The 11,549-nt window shown below is 41.2% G+C and overlaps 1 protein-coding gene across 3 annotated transcripts in view; it reads left to right on the top strand.

Annotated features, from left to right (window-relative positions):
* Nucleotides 1-10,073: 10,073 nt before the first annotated feature.
* Nucleotides 10,074-11,549, top strand: part of CCSER1 (coiled-coil serine rich protein 1) — a 648,564-nt gene continuing 647,088 nt past the window's right edge. For all 3 annotated transcript variants that reach the window (XM_086888615.1, XM_086888607.1, XM_086888608.1), the window contains exon 1: nucleotides 10,074-10,268. The gene's annotated coding sequence lies outside the window, so the exon portion shown is untranslated. The remainder of the gene's footprint in view (nucleotides 10,269-11,549) is intronic.

Raw genomic sequence — 11,549 nt, 5'->3', positions numbered from 1 at the left:
AGATGAGAGAGTGTTTGTCAACAGTTAAAATGTCCAGCTGAAAGGGATTGCTCTCCCAGCTCTCACAGCACCCATATGCATTCACTGGGACTGAAACACAGCCCTGCCTTTTCTCTGCCTTCCCTGTCTCCTACCCTGCATTTCTTTCTGCTTCCCTGCTGTTTGTTTGAATGACCAGACTGCAGTGACTTTGGAAATTGGTTGTGATGCAAAATCCTTGCACCACATTTTTTCTGAGCCATAAAATAAGGACAGATTTTTCTTTCCTTCTGTTACTTTCAGTTTGCTAACTGCTATGGGCACCCCAATTACTGCCATTTTAGTTCTGTTATAGTACAAAACAAAACTCCAAAAAGCTTGTTTGGAAGAAGGGATAGAGCATTCTTTGAATCTATTTCTACACAAACACAGTATTTCGTTGTTGCTCTTTGAGCATAAATATATATATGTGTGTGTGTGTGTGTATAGGTGTATAGGTGTATATATATATACACATTTTTTTTTTTTTTCAGGCAAGAACAGGAAAAGCTGGTGATTACTTTTCAACCAGGTGATATACACTTAAGTTAGAGAAAAAAGTGCACATGGGTAAGAAACTGTCTAGTGTCCCATTTTGAACTCCATGCCATGCTTTTCATTTTTTACAGGTGTATTTATAATCCCTTGACTCATTTGGTAGCCAGTTTCACAGCTCTGCCTGCAGGTTGTAGTACCTCAGGTCATTTTTCCAGTGTCTGTGAAAACATGTGTATGTCAAAGGCCCCGTATCAGCAGTGAAAAACAATCCATCTGCTATAAAAATACTTTCAGGTTAAGGTACACTGCTGGTCACCCAGCAATGCTGCCCAGCAGAAGACTGTAGCCATCAGGCAGACTTTGATCTATCTTTTGAAACAGGAATAGAAGCAGGTTCAAAGATACAAAGGTAGAAGAGGACAGTTAAAATCAGAGAATAGTTAAAAACATTGCAGAAAGAGGTAGTCAAGGGTTGGTGAATGAATTTATTGCTCAATGCATAAGGTAGGCTTGTAAGACTTTTTAACATTGCTCAGATCAGATGAGGAGGGAGATGAAAAATTCTCTTCTGTGCTGATCAGAAAACTTCCTGTTTACTGAAGAACGTATGAGACATAGAGAACATATGGCAAGACATAGATCTGTAAAAGGAGATTTCATTGAAGAATCTAAACACAAGGAAGGTCTTGATGCCCACCTAAGAGTGGAAGTGAGAATGAAGAATCATGCAGCTTCTGAAGCTCAGCAGGACAGCCATCGACAGGAGCAGCACAACTGAGGCTGAGTGGGTCTGAACAGTGTGCTGGCTTTCATATTGGGAAGAACTGAGTTAAGCTGGGGCCAGCTGGGGCACCTGGGACCATCTCAGGTGCTACTGTGCCACCTCCAAGTGTTAGAGGAAAACTGGGTAAAGGTATGTAACCAGCCCAACCCCAAGTGGTGCTTTGGTGTGTATGTACAGAGCTCCCCTTGGCTTATGAGCACTGATAGAAATAAACTCATGGAGTGAAGTGTCTATCTCATGTCAAATTACCTGGATGTCAGCTGTCTGTGATTCTGAGTACTCTTGCAACAACTTACTGTGGAAAAAGATTGAATCCTTATCTGAAGGAGAAATGCTCAGTTGAATTTAAGCCAAGTAATTACAAAATATTTGTTTAAGAAAATAGTGAGATTACATTTTGCATTTAAAAATCCCAAGATATACTTAAACACTACAGCAGAAGATGTCCAACATCTTTTTTCAGTATAAGTTTTTCGGTGTAAATTTGAGGGAAGATAAAAATGCAGAGTTGGTCTTGCAGCAGCCCTTTAGTTCTGCTAACAGCACTGAACATGCAGAAGGGAGGAGAGCAATTCCTCCTGCATACAGAGAACAGTGCTAGTGGCAGTATTATTGTGGCAATTCTTTTTTAAATCTCGGGCTTAGGTGGTTATAGCAATGAGTAAGTATCAAGCTGTGTGTGTGTCAGTCCTCCTACCTGATGGAATAGAGCTACATGGAGAATCATGTGCGCAGCAAGTTCTCTGCTGCAAGAATATAAAGAGAAATATTTGACAGAAGTAAATGAACACAACAGGCATATAAAAAGTTGAAGTAACAAAGAAGAATGCTTCACAGCATTAACAGGTTAAGGGCCAGGCTCCTGCTCAAGTCAAGATTTTTGCCAGTCTCCTGTTGTGTCTGTACCTTTTGGTCCTCAGGCCATTCTAAGGTGTGCTTGTGAGCCTCAGAGCCTGCAACCAGAGTGAATTTTAAGAACAGCAAAATCTGTTTGCCATCTCTGGAGAATATCACCAAACCAGTGAGGACTGGTACCTTGTCAAAACCGCTGTGAGAGTTAGGGTGGGTTGCTGATCTCAGGATGAACTGAAGGCTATAACCACTTATGGAGGTGTCTTTGTAAATTTGATAGATCTTGCTTCACAACTACTGACTAAAATATTGATGTCTGGTGGGAAAAGGTCTTTCCTGGAGTAGTCTTTCATCACCATCTGGTTTACTACTTCTCTTTACACAATTATTTTCCAAAGTGCCATCAATGACAACTCCTTTCCAGCTATCATCTTTAATGAGAAATTTTTGTTTGACTTTTGGTCTTCCCTCAGCATGGTGGCTCTCCTCCGCAGAGTTACAGCAGCAGCCCTGCGCTTGTGCGTGCTGAGAACAGCGTGCTGCGCGCGCTGATGATGTTGGGCTTGTCTCTCAAACCTGACAGGACTGATCACAGCAATTCACCTCTCAAGTGGTCAGTACTTCTGCAACATTTCAATCTTGCTGTAGTGAATCCCATACAGTTTCATGCTTTTAACTTACTTTTATTTCCTGCCAGTTGACTCCAGACACACTGGAGACTCACTGGGACTCAATTTTTACATCCATGCTGTTTTGAGTTTTTACATTTCTTTGGAGCAGGCAACATGTAATATATTTTCCACCATCATTGTTATGCTGATGATTCACTGTTTTATCTACCAAGTACTTGCTTTGGGAATTTGCATTCAAATCCGATTACTTCCATAATCCTGGAGTGTTAAAGAAATTGCCTTGGGAACAGCATCGCTCTTTCCCACGTCAGTACACCTCTGTGTTTGGTTTTAGGGAGGTGTGTTCTCTGAGCTGCTTTGTCTCATGAACTTTAAAAACATGGCTGGTTCTAATGCAGCTCTTTAGGGTCTGGTCTGGGCATTTACCACTTTGGTTGCTCTCAGAAAACTCATTCAGGTGGGCTTTAAAAAATTAAACTCTTCCTTAGAGGTAGCTTCCCTTCAAGGCTGTACTTCAATACATTTCCCTTCCCCATTTCTCAGGCAGTTGTGTCTCTTTCTGTGACACAGGGGTTGCAATTGAAAATTTCAGGTTTTCCTGCCTGGCCTGGGGACAACTGACTTGAGAGCGGGGTTTCACATGGAAGAAAAAAATGCCACAAACACCCACAGCTGAGAATGAATGAGTAAGTGCTGTGTCTCTCAGCATAAAAAATTAATTTCAATAAAAACTACACTTTCTGGTAACTGCAGAAGCTTTAGCTCCTTATTTGGCATCAAACATGACTTCATTCATTCTGATGGTGAAAAGTAATTTAAAATATATCGATTGATTCTGTTTTACCCTCCTCCTGGGATGACTTTGATGTCCAATACTTTCTTCTTGGAGAGGGACTATTTGTCACAGCATTTCAAACAGTTAGCTTGGAAATATGTGCTCTTCTGGAGTCCCCAAAACACTTGAAGAGAAGCACTTCAGAATGCAAAAAGAATTTGCTGAAGTATGTAGATACAAAAATGTTTTCACACAAACTGTTGCAACCCTTTTTAAAGTCCCCTCTGATTCATGCCCTGTTTCATTATGAGACTAACTCTCCTTTCAGCTGGCAGATCAAAATGGCACAGTTTGAAGTCACAAAGCTTCCCCATATTCTCCTAGGAGCTGAGAACCCAGTTTTCCACAAAACTATCCAGACTGTTGAGCTGTTATAATCTTTCAGAAAATAATGACATTTTGCTTTGGAAGCTTACTCTCATTTAATTGTATGTTGTCAGTATTACATGAATTACCAGATATTCCTCCTAACCTAGAATCCTCCAAATTAAATTTCTTTATTTCCCATGTGTCCTCATGATCCTTTTATCCAACCATATGGAATGAGTACTGATGGCAACTAATTTGATAATTATTGTATTTTGCAGATGTACAGAAGGGTAAAAATTCAAGTCTTAAAGACAAACCAAATGAAAAAAACAGGAAAGCATCTTGCTTTGTCTGGCCTCTCCTTCCTTGGTACCAATATCCTCTAAAACAGTTTTTCCCATAAAGATTAAAACAAGCCAGCTTGATTCTTAAGGATAGCAATTATTTTTGAGTGCTCTAGTGAGTATAATTACTCTGTCAGGAGTTCACTTATGTTCTGCTGGTAACTGCGTGGCTCTGTTTCAGATTTCCAATCTCTCTCCTACAGGATCTACATCCCTTGAGTGGTTTTAATGCTGTACCAGTCACATTTGTGTGTGTGCCGTGGTGAGTGGCACACCACTGCCCACAACCATAACAGCACTGAGCAGAGAAACACTGTAGTCCAGTCCCCAGAGGCTCCTGTTTTCTGCTTTCCAACAAGTGGCTGCACAACAGGATCCAACCCTGGGAATGCCACCATAAAACGGAAGTGGGAGAGGGAGAAAAGGAGGAACTGTGTTGAGAATATGCAACCCTGCAAAGCCTAGGTGTGAAATGAGTCCTGATAACAACAACAGGGATGATGTTCCTGGAGTGGGAGAAGTCAGCACTAGGGAAATACCTCATGGGGAAAGGAGACATGTACTGTAACCTGAAGGCTGCCATGCTGTTGAAGAGCATCCAAAACTGGAAAGCAGCAAGAAATAAAGGAACAGAGGTATTTGACAAGAGACATACTGAAGCAGCAGGATTAGAACAAAAGAAAATACAAGGGTAAAATAACAGTAGGCAGTGATTCATTAGTTAACACTCAAGGGGTCTCTGTGATTTCCAGAGGGCTGAAACTCTGCTCATGGTATGCTTCAGAATAGATTCAGATCACCTCAAGGTAGGCAGAATGAATCCATCTGGTGAGCAAGATAAAAAAAGAGCAGGAGAGACAATGAGAAAGTATTTTTGTCCTACTACTGATTTTCTTTCTGTGTGACTCAAACTGCACTTCAGGTAGGCAGCACCATTGTACCCAGTCAGCACACCCCTCGACCAAAATTCAGCATTTATATAAGGTTTGATGGTTTAATACCAGATGCCATATGTGGAAGAACACAAAGATTTTTACGATGAGCAGATCATGTTTTCATACACTACTGGCTCTTTTAAACTGGATCAATTTGTGATTGTGCTGTTCTGCAGAAATCTATTACAAATTGCTACTGCTTGGTTTCTTCCCCACCAATATATGTCATTATAGCTTTTGTTAAATGAAATAGGGATGGAAGAGACAAAGTAAGTCTTGGGGGATTCAGAATGGAAAATGGATGAGTTTTCTTTAAAGGTAAAGCTTGAAAAGTGATGAAACACCTTGGAGCCCATGACAGTTGTTCTGAAAAAGTGCCTTGACTCAAATGGTAAAACTTGGTAAGAGGATAAGGCCACCTGCTCTGCTTTGTGCCCTCCAATTTGCCATTTCCAAGGAAAGAACATCCCTTTGCTTGGGAGATGTGAGGGAGACTGATTGTTGATTAGGAATCAAGAACACTTTCTTGCTGCTTTGGAAGGAAGAGTTGATATCCTTTTTGGAGCTCAGAGTTGTCTGATCTCTCTCCACCTCTGCTAAATGCTTATTGCATTGTAAAATGCAAATCTGTCTGAGAAACCCTGAAACCAGCAAAGGAAATGTGAAGACCTAGTTAGAGCATGTCCTGCTCCCTGTTCCAAAGGGACAGGAAAGCCCTTGCTCAGGAGGTTCAGGAATGTTTGGCCTGGGAAGGAGCCAGTGACTGACATGCCCTGGAAATGCACCTGCTGTCAGTGTGTTAGCATTGAGAGATCCCTGGAGCCACAATTACTTGGCTATGGGTGTGTTGACTTTAATTGTTAAAGATATGGAAGGAATAGACAGGGCACAGGGATGAACACAAAATGTGTTTTGGACCATTTTTTTCATCTTAGTTTTTATCCCTTTTGTTGGTTGTCACTGTTGTTGCCACCTGCAATTTGTGGCTTAATCTTTCCCTGTGTGAAATTTTCTCTTTGTGCTCTGATTTAATTTTGTAATTTGTATTTTTATTGGTGCTACGATTGTCAACTATATAATGAATCCTTTTCTGCTGTATCTCCCAAAACCTGAAGAAAGCATCAGATGGTCTGAGTTGGCACTGCTCCACTGAATTCTAAACAGGTGAAGCAAAGCTGGCTTGAAGGGCTGATATTACAGTGCAGCAAAGTGAAGAGGAATTTCCCCCTAACATTACCACACAAAATTAATAGTGATAGATATTATTCTGTTTCTCATTTTTTGATCAATGCTGTAGAATGAGAATAGATATTATAAAAGCTTTCCATTTTGCAGTCTCCTGTGATATGGAGCTTTGTTGACAGAAGGATAATTTATTTGCTTTTTGAGTATCTCTGCACAGCTCATGCTGGTCACATGGTGACAAGCCTTCCTGATTCTTTGGGTCTCTGAGAAATATGCATCTCCTCTTCTTGTTTTTTGCAAGATCAATACATGGGTTCCTTCCAATCTGAGATATTCTATGATTCTATTCCTTCCCTCCATTCCAGTGCAAGCGATACAGGATAAGCATGGGATTAAGGATTAAAACAAACAAGTGGAAACATGTTTATTGATTGCCTGGTTGTGGTGACAAAAATCTTCTCAGACTCACTGTAAAAGTGCAGAGGTGCAGAGGTTGCAGCAAGGTGCATCCTCTGTGGATTTGGCTTGTCATGGGCAGCACAAGGGTGGAGTAAGTATCATCTGATTTTATCAGATTAAGCCAAAACCAAAGGAAGATGCAAAAGTCAGTGGGAAATTAAGGTGCATGTATGACTGCTTTTCCTTGTCAATTGTTGATTTAAAGCTGACAAACCAGTTCCTGCCTGTGATTTGACTCATTTCAGGAAATTGCTTTCACATTCAGGTGAGAATTCTCATGGGTTAGGAAATTAATTGCACTTGCATAAAAATCATTTACTTGGGGCTTTTTCATGGGGATTTTGTTTGCCTGATTTTCTGACTCACAGTTATTTTGGCAAAAAAATCAGGGAGAGAAAAGCGTGTGGAGTGGATTGGTGGGAAATGTCAGTTTTGAGTAAATGTCAAGGTTTTCATGTAAACCCTTGTTTTATGATCTGGATCTTCAAAAAAGGTCCTGTGAGACTGCTGGGAGTTTAACAGTGTGTTTACTTTTACTGGATGTCAGGTTCACGTTTCACATCTGGTGAGTTGTGATCTATATAAGCCATGTCTCAAATAGGCTCTCCCATGCCTCTTTGCTTGACACAGCATTCACAATTGTCCTGTTGCTATTTAGTGCGAGTGCAACAATTATCTATTATGAAATTCAGGGATATAGCAACAATAAACCATCAGAAGAAACAGTAAGTGTTCATGTGCAAACAATCATGTGCCACTTTTGTTACTGGAATTTAAATACTCAAAGCCCAGTGCTGTATCCCACCCAGCTAACACTTTACATTTAAATGTAACTCACAGTTAGTGACAGATGCTGAAATAAATATACAAATAGGGAGGTGAGGTTATTAGATTATATACAGTCATTTATCTTCTGATAGCACAAGCAAAGCTGAAGTCAGATACAGTTAAATGAACTGAAACTTTAACAGTGCCTCTTGAACTGCTTGAATTAACAAAATCAATCCTCATAAATTAAACTATCATTGATCTATGATACAATTAAGTTCTATAATCAAAATACACTATTGGTGCATGCAGCGTAACCATACTTGCTCCAACACTGAATTTTAACCACTGCTGGCTAACTGCTCCTGCCATGTTCTGTAAGGCTCCCATCTGGCATGGGAGATGCTAACATTATGATACAGTATTTCTTTTCCATCTTTCAATTTAGGCTGATATCTGCTGGTCTCCACAAATGGCAGGCAACCCTGCTGAATGCAAACCAATTTGAGGCTGCAGCTTTTCGTGTTTTCCCTTTGTCATTTTTCCAGAGCTGGGAACGGCAACCAAGCCACTTAATTACAAAGGAAATTCATGCAGAATAATAACTCTGTGGAAGAAGAAAGGCAGGAACAATACCATGTAGAAGAAAATGATTTTGACATGATAAATTACATGCATGCACGCCCAGCACACTGTGCAAGCACTCAGAGGAGCCAATGGCAGCCACTCTATATTGGCCAATTAGACCCACACAAAAAAGGTGCTATTTAAGGGCACCACACTGCAGGCTGTAATGAGGAGGCTGTGGATGGGAGTTCTCTCTTTTACACACTCAATGAGGCTAAAGAGAGGGGGAGTGGCACGGTATTGGGCAATCAGCACTTGATGTCTGCCCAGGCAGATGGCAGTGGTCACAAGGAGCTGGGCACTGGAGGGTGTGAGACATTCCAACAGGAGCTACAGACACTCCAGGTGATGTGACACACACACCTGGCCAGAAGCAGCAAGAAATAAGAGGCTGCTCTATGATTAAATAAAAGAAGAGGCACCTCCACAATCCCTGCTGGCTGTATATACCGTAGCTCTGTTTTTTAGGAAAACAAGCCTTACATTGACTGTAGCACCCCTCACCCCAGCAGCTAGCTGCAAGACCATTCAGGGCTATCTCCAGTGATCCAGCTTCCACCTGCATGGGCTTTCAGTTCAGTTGTTACCCAGCTGTTATTTTGGACAGGAATCCACTCACAACCACTTCTTTCCCACTGGTATTTTGAAGCCCTGAGTAAAACCAGTTACCTCTGAGTGAGTTGTGAATCTGTGGGGGTACTGATGCATGAGCTGCCATGCAGCTTTGGATAGGCAGCATTTACTGACTCCCCTGTGGTGGCTTGTCATGCCCTTTGAAGTACAATTTGTAAAATTTTTGCTCTTGCCACTTTTCATTTCCTTTTGGTCCAGCTCTTTGTTTGAAACAGCTGGTGTGCCCGCTTACCTCAGCAGCAGTATTTCCCACTTCAGCTGCACCGCTTTGTCCTTCCCAAGATACTTTGTAAGCAAGCGGAAGAGAGAAGGGAAGCATTAATTATGTGATGGCAGAGGTACTCCTCTAACTCCAGGGTGTTTCAGGCCCAGGTTGCTGACAGTGGGTGTTGTCCATGCCTCCCACAGGCTGCAGCCCTTCAGCATGATGCATGAGGGTTGGAGTATTATCCCACCCTTCCTTGCTTTTCCCGTGGTGGCTAACCCTGCTTTTCAGCGGGGTGATGACATTGTGTTGGCTGTCTGAGCTGACATGCTGAGACATTTCAACACTTAAGTCATTGCACAGGGCAGATTCACTTTAAATTCTGCACTGCAGATCCCTGTGTTGTTTTTTTGGATTTTTTTTATAGGGTGCTGAAAATACTTGGTGCTGGTTGTGATAATTCATGACGATAACATTTATCCTTGGGAAACTGGGTTGAAGTTTCTGCTGTAGCTTGGAGGAGCCAAGAAAGCCTGAGCCAGTGATAAAGGAGAGCACCTACAAAGTTGCCACCTCTGTGAGCTGCCGGGGCTGGTGCTGAGGTGCAGCCTTACAGCCCACGAAGAAAGAAAGAAAGGGTGGATAAGATCTAGGTCCTTACATCTCATGAGCACTAAGGTTCCTCCAGCTGATCCTGCCCAGAAAAGCAGAAAGCCTTGCTGTTTTGGGGTGTAAGGAGTAGTGAAATGTGTGCAGTTTATACATGCTTCTAGTATTTCAGCCAGGAATCTGAAGTCAAATTGGGCTTTGGCACAGGTTTAGTGATGGTTACCAATTACAATTAACTGTTATTGTGTGTTGAGTGCTGACAGACATGAAAGGAGGCAGTGCCACCCCCAAGCACGATAACAATCAAATGAATCAGCAGTTGTTACCAATAATCCTCATGCCCAGGTGCTAAGGTGCAGCTGAGTTACAGATTTGGGCTTGATGAAGATCCTACAGATGGTGCTTGGTTAGTGTTGATGCGATGTAGGGTTCAGGAGAGTCCCTCAGGCTTCTTTTGATAATACTAATATTATTAATAATAATATTTCTGTAAGAATAAATTACTCTTTCAAAGAGTTAGCCCTTTGGTCCTCACTAAAAATGTATTCAGGAAGACAGGCAAGCCAGCTAGCAAGGTGAGTTTCCTCTTAGACCTTCAAATCATACCAGTTACATGAAGTAGAAAACTGCAGTACTGAAGCTGACATAAAAGTTTGTCTTTTCTAACATAAATCATATGGGATTTTATCTGGTCGTTTGATTTTGGTTTGTAGGTTTTTTTCCTGAATTTAGGTTATTGTTTAGAGTTTTGAATCTTTATAAAAATTTTATCAAAAATATTAGCAAACTGTAAAGTAAGTGCTGTGGTAACATCAGTGTAACTATCAAGAAAATCCTTAAACTACCTTAAGCCCTTAAATGACTTGTTACAAAGCAGTTTGGACAGTTATGTAAGTAACTGTAGTGACATTTGGTGCTTCTTCAGGTTAAAGCCCTCTGAATGCTCCCAACAGCCCTGAACTGCAGTTCAGCTGGCTCTGTGTAGCTGCTTCCCAGTGAAAACACAGGCATTTACCACTGAATTGCTTTTTAAGTGCTGGTGTTCATTTCTCACTCTCCAGTTCTGCAGATACCCTGTTTCTCTCAGGTGTCTAATAGTGACACTAATATACTGACAGATACACCCAGCCATGTTGCAATTTACTGGAGCTGATGGGGAAATGTTCTCAGAGCTACACTTGCAAAATGGAGTTGTTTCATAACTTTTGTGATTGCTATTCTTGAAAACTTCACCTCTCTGAGAGTGCTGATAGACAATTTTCCCTTCCATTCACTCCTCTGCTTATTGTAATAGATACTTTAAGCACAGATCAGTGAACTGTAAATCTGAACAGACTCCTCAGCATTTCATACAGTAGGAGAGAAGCACCAGAGAATTCACGTTTGTTACAAAGCTAAAATAAATTATCGCACAGATATCTTGCTAGGATGGATTTCAAGTTCCAGATCTTCAAGATGAGAGCCAAAAAAAATTGAGGCCAAGTTTTCTATCTGCCTGCTGCTATGCTTTGTGTAATAGACTTTAAATGGAGCGATACACTAGATGGCTGAATGGACCTGTGAAAGCTTCATTTAAATGAATTCCTGTAAATGCAGAGTGAAGTTTAGTGGGTTGTGTATCCTGGATTCAGATAATGGCAGAGGGTAAAATCGCCAAGTGTGTACAAACAGAACATTTTTGTGGGTATAAGGCACATCAGACTAATGGTGTACCCCGAAATGTGCTCAGAATTCAGCCAAAAGCCAAACCAGCTATTCCTCAGCCACGTCACATCTTAGATAATTAATGAGAAACTTTATTGTGGCTTTGACTTTGCTGAAGTTTTAAGCCACAGAGCAAGATACACTTAAGATAG

This window comes from Cyanistes caeruleus, chromosome 5 (genome assembly GCF_971803275.1).
Source record: "Cyanistes caeruleus chromosome 5, bCyaCae1.hap1.1, whole genome shotgun sequence".
Lineage (NCBI taxonomy): Eukaryota > Metazoa > Chordata > Aves > Passeriformes > Paridae > Cyanistes > Cyanistes caeruleus.
Note: the sequence above shows the minus strand (reverse complement) of the source record. Positions and strands in the feature narration are given on the sequence as shown.